Genomic DNA, 7,580 nt, shown 5'->3' on the forward strand with positions numbered 1-7,580 from the left:
GTCAACAGTTTCATCATCCTCTTTGCAAAGTCTACATTTGGCATCATCAGAGGATTTTTTGATTTTGGTCTTAATGGCATTTGTGCGGATAGCTTGTTCTTGCGCAGCCAGGATTAGTGACTCTGTTTCTTTCTTTAATGTACCTGCTGTTAACCATAACCAAGTTTTTTCACTGTCCACTTTATCTTTTATTTTTTCCAGAAATTGACCATGTAAGGCTTTGTTCTGCCAACTCTCCATTCTTGATTTTATCACACCTTTTCTGTATTCTTGTTTCGTCTGTTGGGCCTTCAGTAGATTTTTGTTCTTTACTTCGATTAATAGATCTTCTTGACTTTCTTTTAAATAATCAGCAAGTGCATGTTTTTCTTCTTCAACTATTTGCTTCACTTGTAATAATCCTCTGCCACCTGATTTCCGGGGTAGGTATAGTCTATCAATATCACCACGTGGATGTAAACTGTAGTGCATTGTCATTAGTTTCCTGGTTTTTCGGTCTAAAATGTCCAAATCAGCTTGTGTCCAGTTAACTATACCAGCTGTGTATCTTATAACTGGTATTGCCCAGGTGTTTATGGCCTTTATTGTATTTCCACCATTCAATTTAGATTTCAAAATTTTCCTAACTCTGTTGGTGTACTCTCCCTTGACAATAGTTTTTACTTCTCCATGCTTGATGTTATCCAACTGCAGAATGCCTAAGTATTTGTAGACTTCATTTTCGTTGCATTTAATTAGTTGGCCATTGGGCATTTCAATTCCCTCACACGCAGTGATTTTGCCCCTTTTTATGGATACAGTGGCACATTTTTCCATGCCAAACTTCATTGAAATATCGGTGCTGAATATTCGGACTGTGTTTGTCAATGATTGGATTTCTATTTCTGACTTTCCATAGAGTTTCAAATCATCCATATATAATAAATGCGAAATTTTTTCGGCTTCTTTGGCTGTTTGGTAGCCTAATTTCATTTTTTTTTAAGATTACTGATAGTGGGATCATCGCGATGATGAAGAGAAGAGGTGAAAGTGAATCACCCTGGAAAATTCCTCGCTTGATATTAACCATTCCGTAGTTCTCATTCCCTACTGCCAACTCAGTTCTCCATTGTTTCATCGCCTTTTCAGTAAAGGATGTAATATTTTTGCTAATGCCAGTTGTTTCTAAGCATTTTATGATCCAACTATGTGGCAATGAGTCAAATGCCTTTTTGTAATCAATCCAGACCATATTCAAGTTCGTTTTTCTGTTCTTACAATTTTCTAATATCATTTTATCAATTAGGAGCTGATCTTTTGTGCCCCTGCTCCTTCTTTTGTTGCCTTTCTGCTCTACTGGCAAGATGTTGTTTGTTTCCAAATAATCCATAATGTTATCTGCAATAATGCCTGTGAGTAATTTGAAGGTTGTTGGCCAGCATGTTATTGGTCTGTAGTTTTCAGGTATTGTTCCTTTAGTTGCATCTTTCTCAATCAAATATGTTTTTCCAGTTGTCAACCATTCATCAATTTGGCCATTTTGTAAAATCTCATTCAGTTGCCTGGCCAATATTGCATGTAAACTGGTCAGATATTTGAGCCAGAAACCATGTAATTGGTCCTTTCCAGGTGATGTCCAATTCTTTACTTTTTTTACTCGATTTTTGACCATCTCAGTTGTTATTTCTAATACTTGCATTTGTTTGTTGCCAATGCTTTTCTCAAAGTCATGTATCCATTTTGCTTCCTTATTGTAGTCCTTTGCATTTTCCCACAATTCTTTCCAGAATTCAACTGTGGCCTGCTTTTCTGGTTTTTGACTTTTGGTGTCATCATTCACATTAAGACTTTGATAAAAACGCCGTTGGTCTGATTGAAATTGCTGATTTTGTTTGATGATTCGTGCCTCATATCTTTCAATTTTCCTAGCTGTTGCTGTTATCTGCTGTTTTACAATCTCTACAGCTTCATTGATGTTTCTTGTATCCAATCTATACCTTCTGATTAGCTGATCTATAATTTTGTTGTTTCTAAGTCGTTGCTCACGCATGTTCTTCAAATTGCTAGCATCTGCCCTTAATTTTTTGACTTTTTGTTCCAATCGGATTTTCCACTTTGGCTTTGATGCTTTTTCTGTTGTGTAACTAGGTGCTTTGATTTTAATGCCTAGTTCATTAGTGACTATTGCGGCTACACTGTACATTAACTGGTTCGTTTCCAAGATGGATCCCGATTCAATTGTTGAAAGCACTGCATTAACCATTTTCATGATAGGGGCCAAAATTTTCTTAGGCACAGTTTTTAATGATGGTAAACGTTGCCGTTCCTTATTAAGCAGAAAATGCTCCATGATCTTGTCCTTCAATTCTTTTTGTTTCTGAGTTAGTTCATCAGTTGGTTCAGTGATAACTGGTTCTGGTGATAGTGTTGTTATTTCCTCCCCGACAGCTTCTTCTGGGAGTTCTACTACAATGCCTTTAGGTGTGTCTTGAGTATCAGTTATTTCTGCTTGTGATGTTGTTTTCTTAGTTTTGCAATTTGCTTGAATTTCCTCAAGTTCAACTTCACTAAACACTTTATTCCGTGTAATAAATTATTATTATTATTATTGTTGTTGTTGTTGTTGTTGTTGTTGTTGTTGTTATATTATCATCTGCAGGAGTTTCTACATTTTTCCAGTATTGTGCGTATACAATCCTGGCTGCTGTTAGAATGTGTAAAATTAAATATGTGTTACCTTTATTGTACTTTCCTTGGAAGCGTGCCCAAGCAAATCTCTTGAGCATGAAATTCACAGAGTCGCCGAAAATAATAGAAAACTTCAGAACTATCAGAGAGAATTTCACCAGGGTTGCCATCTTTCATGGGATATAAACTCACTATCTTCGCTGTGTTATCTTTATCTTCCCCTACAGCTGTTGCAACAGCCCCAACTGTGTTCCCATTGCTTCCTTATAACCAAGACGTTACCACCGCTTCCGAAGTCTCCATCGGTTGTCTCGTCAGTGGCTACTTCCCTCAACCAGCGACGGTGCAGTGGAATTCAGGCGCCATCACCAGTGGAATCCATAACTTCCCTCCAGTTTTGCTTGCATCTGACCGCTATACTCACAGCAGCTTGCTCACCATCCCCGTCAGCCAGTGGCAAGCCGAGTCATTCGAGTGCAATGTCGAACACAATGCCACCAGCACCAGAATTGACAAAAGAATTGACCGTGAGTCCAGTCAATTTATGATCCTTTTCTCTTCTCAAGGGCGGTTGATTTGTCAAAGACGAGAACATCCAAATGTGAAGGTGAAACGGTGGGAAACAATGACAATTGTGAAGGTACAAGCAATCCTCGGCTTACAGCCATTTAGTGACCATGCCAAGTTATAACAGCAGTACAAAAAGTGACTTATGAATGACCCATGTTTCACTACCATTCACAGTTGTTGCCACGTCCTCATTTCCACGGGATCCAAACTCATATTTCATGGCTCATGTTTATGATGGTTGCGGGGTCCCATGTCTCACATTTGGTGACCTTCTGACAGGCAGAGTCAATGGGGAAGCCAGATTCACTTCTCAACGGTGTTACTAATTTAATAAGGGTAGTAATTCGCTTAAAAGCCGTGGCAAGAAAGGTCATAAAATGGGGCAAAACTCTCCAATGTCTTGTATGGCAATATAAATTGCCATTATAACATCAGGACGACCTGCAGTCTCCCCAAAAAGGTACTCATGAACCAATGTCAGGGGGAAAGGCAGGAGTAAGCTATCACCTCTTGGAAGGAATTCAGGCAAAAGTTGATAGATATAAACCAGGAAAACAAAGTTTGAGGAGGGATTTAGAAGACAATGTGATGTTTAGGTAAGAGGTCAAGGATTTTCCAACCCATGGAATCTTTCAATCAGAAGACCCTCAAGAACATTCAGGGGAAAAAGCTGAGAAGACCAATGGATGAAGGATAGGGGTTGTATTAGGCTATTACCAAGGTGTAGTGATCCTCGTTTCTGTTTCTCCACCCAATTATCTATATATATAAAAGTGAAATACTACTCATGTGTCATCACAAAATCTCCAAAACTGTAAAGCCTACAAACGTAAAATTTGGCACATATGTTCCTCTTGGCTCCTAGGTGCTTGCTTAGAAAGGATTTTTCAAAATGACCATCAGAACATTAGTATTTCTTATATTGTTATTAACATGCTCAGATGCTAAGGAGTTAGGCATTCTACTCCCCCACCCCACTTGAAAAGAACTCTGCTCCAACTGCCACTTGGGCATGGGCCTGACCAGCGTATGACTCATCTGGCCTGAGGACTGGGAGTTTGGAGAGGATCAGTGGGACCAGCCTGAGGGAGCGAAGGGAGATAGGAAAGGAGAGCTTTCTGTGGGGCACACTTAAGGGAGAGAAGGGGAGAGGAAAGGCTTCTGTGGGGCAAGCCTGAGGAAGAGGGGAAAGGAGAGGCCGATTGTAACTACTCATTAATGTTCAAGCTTTAGCTGTCAATTTATCAAGCCTGATCACATGGTTCCATAGTGAAGCAACTTAGAACTGAGAAGAGAAGCAACTTAGAACTGAGGAGAAACTTCCTGACAGTTAGAACAATTAATCAGTGGAACAGCTTGCCTCCAGAAGTTGTGAATGCCCCAACACTGGAAGTCTTTAAGAAGATGTTGGATAGCTATTTGTCTGAAATGGTATAGGGTTTCCTGCCTAGGCAGGGGGTTGGACTAGAAGACCTCCAAGGTCCCTTCCAATTCTACTATTGTATTGTATTGTATTGTATTGAAGCATGGGCATCCAACCGACTAGTACTAAATAATACTTAAATCGGACATCTAATTCCTCCTGCTTAGGCATTGCAACCCATAGTCCTGTGGGCCCCAAGATCAACGTGTTCCAATCTTCATGCGGTTCCAGAAATGGGCCCATACAGCTGTGGTGCCAGATTTCAGGATTCTACCCCAAACCATTGGACATTGCCTGGAAGGTGAACAGACGCTCTGGATTGCTGCATCCATACACTTATCCCGCTTGGAAGAATCCTGGCACATACACTTTCAGTACTGCCAGCGTAGTCAACGTCACCCAAGACGACTGGCTGGCAGGAAAAGTTCATTACTGCGAAGTAACCCATGCAGCATCACAAACCACGGTGAAAGGCAAAGCCAAGAAATGTGAAGGTAATCATGATCTTATGCAAATGCTGCTCTGTAGAAGCAAACGTGGAATGAAAATAGGGGGGGAAAGGAGGAGCTAGCCCAACTTTTCATAAGACCTTTGTAGAAATCCATAATATTTTCCAATAAATCTTCATTAATAATTTAATAATAATAATAATTTATTAAATTTCTAGACCGCCCCCTCTCCACGGAGGGACTCGGGGCGGTGTACAGGAATAAATTTAAAAACATACAAATAATCATATACATAGCTAAAAATCAAATTAAACAACCCCTGTACGAATTTATAAAAATTAAAAACATTAAAAACAGACCCTAAAACCAATCTTAAAAATTTAGAAATAAAACTGAGGTGGGAAAGATGGAATTAGGCCAAGCCGACTAGCTGGAATAGGTGGGTTTTAAGTTTCTGGCAGAAGGAGCGGAGATCTGTAGTCATTCTAATGTTGGGGGGAAGGTCATTCCAGAGGGTCGGGCCCATCACAGAGAAGGCCCTTCCCCTAGGCGTCGCCCGCTGGCACAGCCTAGTGGACGGCACCCGGAGGAGTCCCTCTCTGTGTGAGCGAATCGGCCGGAGGGATGTATGTATTAATTTACGGCTTCTTCACCTGCTCAGACAATCATATTTAGGGAGGGGATGAAATGAGAGTTGACGTAGGAACTGACATTAATTTTTTTTTATCCTTAGGTGGAAGCGGTTGTCCCTCTGGAGATATTAATGTGTATATTCTGCCCCCAACACCAAAATCCTTGTTCCTTGATAGAAATAGCAAAATCAGCTGTGTTGTCAACAATCTGCAAAATGAAGAGGGGTTGAAAATGATCTGGTCTAGGGAGAAGAATGAACCCCTGAATCCTGAAACAATGGAAACGACACAACAACCAAATGGTACCTACACTGTTGTCAGTCGCCTCAACGTCTTCGCTCAACACTGGGAATCGGGAGAGACTTTCACCTGTGTGGTGGAACATCCATCCTTTGTCACCCCCGTCACAAAGAGAATTTCCAAGGCCGGAGGTAAGAAGGAAGCTACATTGTTCCCCCGCAGGGGGACTAACGGACTTGTCTTCATTAGTACCGAGATATTGTAGGACAAGGATGCAAGCTTGGAGACTTGAAAAGGGGCGGCATCAACAATCCAAATATTGGGTGGATAAGTACAGATCAGAGGTGATATTCAGCCGGTTTGGACAGGTACACCTGAACTGGTAGTGGAAATCGCAGGTGGGGCTGCACACTCACACTGGTTCTATGCCATCTTATTTGGGCATGTTTTCAAATCAGGCGCATGCGTTCAAGCCCCGTGTGCAATCATCAATGTGCTTGCACAGAAGGTCGAGCATATACATGGATGGTACACGCTCACATTTGTGAACTGATAGAGAAAGTAAGTGAATACCAAGCCTGATCAGGGGGAGAAATTTCACACTAGTTCCGTCTAGTCATACAACGGCTTGAAAACCGTGGTTTAGTGGTATAAATGGCTAAAAGAATCATAGTTTAGCAAGAGATGTGAACCATTCATTGCTGCCACTAATTTATCCTGTATTTCATTGTTGTGTTTCTTTCCTCCAACTTTACCAAGGCAAGACCAAGGCACCCAAGGTCTACGTCTTCCCTCCTCACCGAGATGAGCTCAACACAGGCACACGCGTGACGCTTACCTGCATGGTAAATGGTTTTTACCCAAAGGATGTTGATGTCCAGTGGCTAGAGGATCACAACTCCTTGGCTGAAGACAACTATGAGACTACTCCAGCTACGAAGAATAAGCATGATGACTCCTACTTTCTATACAGCAAACTTTCTATCCTCGAGTCTGATTGGAACACCAAAGTGTACACTTGTATGGTGGTCCATGAAGCCCTCCCCATAAAGTTCACACAGAGGAACATCTCAAAAACCCAGGGTAAAAAATGAACCAGTTGCTCCATTTCAACCCATCCTAGATTTGCCTCTAGCACTGTGAGACCAAACTGTTAATGATTTGTCTGCTTGCTCAGTTGGCATCTGGATGAATAAAAGTAAACCCTCTCAGGAATATCTCAGATTCTGTTGTTTTCTCCTTAGAGTTTAGATCTAGACTGGGGAAGGGAGATAACTTGTCTGAAAAAGAAGAGCTAAGGCTTAAGGCTGGTTTATTGGATTGATTGATTGATTGATTGATTGGATTTCTACAGCCCCCCATCTCAGCAAATGGATGGGTCACTGTTTTGATAATCCAACAAAATGGAGTTCATCATGTTTCTGTATGAATCCCACTGAAGGACAATTGATTTAGGTGGGTTGAGGGGAGCTACACCAAATTAGCCTCACTGCAGCCTTGTGCTGTGAGAAAAGAATGGAATAGATTCATCTACTCCAACCCGGTGAGCTTCAGGCTTCAGTAGCGATTTGAACCCATCACGTATAAGGAGAATGATCC

General features: G+C 41.2%; 1 gene segment (V, D, J or C); it reads left to right on the plus strand.

Annotated features, from left to right (window-relative positions):
* Positions 1-2,827: 2,827 nt before the first annotated feature.
* LOC309400741 (Ig gamma-2C chain C region-like) lies at positions 2,828-7,196 on the plus strand. The segment is given in 4 exons: positions 2,828-3,194; positions 4,828-5,154; positions 5,843-6,172; positions 6,741-7,196.
* Positions 7,197-7,580: the final 384 nt, after the last annotated feature.

Source organism: Natrix helvetica (genome assembly GCF_964273705.1).
Source record: "Natrix helvetica genome assembly, chromosome: W".
Taxonomy (NCBI): domain Eukaryota; kingdom Metazoa; phylum Chordata; class Lepidosauria; order Squamata; family Natricidae; genus Natrix; species Natrix helvetica.